This window comes from Salvia hispanica, chromosome 4 (assembly GCF_029641045.1).
Source record: "Salvia hispanica isolate PSC_SH4W2 chromosome 4, Shi_PSC_v1, whole genome shotgun sequence".
In the NCBI taxonomy this organism is placed as follows: domain Eukaryota; kingdom Viridiplantae; phylum Streptophyta; class Magnoliopsida; order Lamiales; family Lamiaceae; genus Salvia; species Salvia hispanica.
Window position 1 is genome coordinate 52,841,341 of NC_142695.1, and position 3,386 is coordinate 52,844,726.

Here is a 3,386-nt window from a genome sequence, read left to right on the forward strand (position 1 = left end):
AAATTTGGATTATTTGATTGTAAATTCCTAAACTTTTGTCAAATTCGGGTTAATATACCTAAATTAGAATCTAATTGTAAATTACCAAACTATTGATTTGTTCAGATTTTACTGCCAATTAAAATTTTGGTGTTAAAATAACTTAATATGAACCTTAACTCAACAAAGATCAAACTATTTAATCTAGTATAATTCTACATTTCAAACATGAAAATGTTGTTTCACAACCTAAAATCAAATATGCAACTCCTGAATTTTGCATAAGAAATGGAGTAGATTGCATAATTCTACATTTCAAACATGAAAATGATCAAAGCTTTTAGCCTTTTAGGGTGTGCAGCTCTTGAGTTTTATAGGTGTTGACAAAGGATATGGAGTATTAGAATTTGATCTATTCACACTCTCCAATCTAAACCAACTCATTTTTTTGATAATCTACAACTGTTCTTCCTCATAAATCTTAGCTGTAATCAAGATCTGTTTTACATTGACACTGGCAATAATTAATAAGCCTTCACTTTTTTGTTGGACTAGTGAACAACTGGATGCAGAAGAGGTTGGGACCAAAGCATTAAGTAAGCAAGCTACTTTGTTGAAAAAGTTAAATATTGTTTCACATGTGAAACCACAGTAGTGGTAGCGAAACATTTTAACGGTTCCGTTCATTTTTGGTTCATTTCATACTGTTTAGGATCTGAAAATCGCATACTTCATATGGAGTAACATTTTGGATCTAAAATGGAGGGCTGAAAATAGAGTTTACTCCTTGGTCTTATTTTAAAAAGAGAGGGTTAAGTTTCTCATTATTGATAAAACTAGTTAGGTCATCCCCAACCATACGACGAATCTTATTTTTGCTGTAGAAATTTCTCCAATTATACTACAAACTTAAACCTATTTTTATGTTTTTTTTTGGATAACAATAAATATGGATATGTGTTGTGAGACACGGTACTAAAAGATTATGTAAATTTGAGTTTGGTGTAAACGTTGAAGTAAAATTATTTTTTGGTGTGATATATATTTAAACGTGAATTTTAATTTAGTATAAATGGCTAAAGATGGTTTGAATCATATTATAATTTTCCAAAAAGTTAGTGATTGAAAGATGGTACTGCGTATTTTAATTAAAGAAGGGCTAAAAATTGAGTTTACTCTTTGGTCTTGAAAAAAGGTCTTAAAATTGAGAGGGTTAAGTTTCTCATTATGATAAAACTAGTGAATCATATAATTTTCCAAAAAGTTAGTGAATGAAAGATGGTGGAGTATTAATTAAAGAAAATGAAGCCCATAAATTTAGAACTATGGCATTTAGGACAAACTCCTTTCAATAAAATTTAATTATAGGAAGATTCTTGTGTGTAGTGAAGACAAATTTGCGTTCTTGTTATGTCAGGCTATGATAATATTCATGTCAAGGCATAACATTATTTAACACTAGTCCACGCATATGGGTCGACACTTTTCTTTGAATGTAGTAGTATATATTTTAATACTATTAAAGATCATTATTTGTTCACATTGAGCATTTATCTCAATAGAAAAGGGATGGGTATGATGGCCATTATTCTATGTATTGAATTTAATAAAACCTTTTTACATATGTTAACTTAGTTGAATAGAAGTGGGTTGCCGCAATTGTAGATTCGATGAATCTCGTGCAGTTATATGCCATCCCATTTTACCCACTCACAATTTGGTTGTGATTGTTGAATTAATACATGTACTACTACTACTAATATACAGTGAACTTAGTGTATATGACTATTATTTGTGCCTTTGTGGCATGGCTCTCAATTAATTCATTTATGTTTAATATTGATTATTAATTATACCAATTATTTAATTATAATCAAAGCTTGATTTATTACTTATTTATTACTTGAAATTATAGAAAATAAATAAATAAAACTTTAATAAGTAATTAAATACTTTTTAGAACTAATAACATTAATAATCCTTTTTGGAATTAAAATAAATAATGCTAACATATCACATGAAAAGTTGCAGTATAACATATATGTGTTTGTATAATGTCTCCAAGCCATAATAACATTGTGACTAATTTACCCTAACATTAAAGTATTAAATAGATATATACCTAATTAAGGAAAATTTAACCAAATTAATTATTCTTATCTAAATGCATATATGTTAATTGGAGATAAACTTAATCATGCAACTAGAGTAATGAATTTAAAAATTTTTCAATCAAAACCATTCTTGTCGTGTAAATTTTTAAAACAATTAATTAAAAAATTAGTAATTTAGATTACCAGTATTAATTAACACACTACATAACTAAATTATTATATTTAATTGTAAAATAATTTGATTACTTAAATAGCATCATATGCTTTTTCAAATAGATTTTACGTTGTGCTATTCTTTCATAACTTATTTTTTTCCTTAAATTTTCTGAAACATTTTGTCAATATAGTAACAATGAAATCATTCATTTAATAGTATATGAAAAAATATGTAAAAAATTAAACATTTATCTTATTCAAATTGGTTTATATAATAAAATAATATACTATTTTTTCATTATCTTTTCAATTTTTTTATTATTTTTCTTTGCTTTAACTAAATTTAATATTTTTTTATTTAATTAAGCTAGGGCGTCTAATATTTTAATATAACTATTTAGTTTTAAAATATTAAATAGATGAGTTAAGAAAATACAATTTAATTTTTATTCAGATTCAAATCTATCGTTTTAAATGTTAAAAATCAAAGAAATTATTAATTTAATACAAAAATAATTGGATGAATCTACTTTTCTCATTTTAGATTATTTTAATATACCACATGTCAACTACTACTAGTTGATTAATAATTAAAAGTAATAAGAATCATAAACTCTGCTAATATTATAAGATAGTGCGGAGTATTATTTGTTTAGAGTTAGGAATTCTAATATTTGCAAAAAAAAGAGTGAGGGAATATTAAATATGTAGCTTTAAAATGTTAAATATATAAGTTAAGAACATGCGATTATTTATTATTGATCACTGTTAAACATAATCTTTCAAAAATTATAAATTAAAGAAATTATAATTTTGTAAAATAAAGAATTAAACTTAAAATCATAAACACTAGACTCAATTAGCATTCGTACACCATGTATCAAATTTAATTTATTGCATGTTATAGTTAAATATTTTAATATATTTAAAATATGAAATAAATGATATAAGAACATATGATTTTATCGAGGTTCAACTATAATGGTCCAAGATTTAAGAATTTAAAAAAATCAAAATAAAAAAATCAAAAATTAGAACTAGAGAATTCTTAAAATCAAAACCATATACTCACTTAATTAGTAGTATTAATATATAATATAGTATTATCAAATTTTAATGTGTTGGGTGTTATATTAA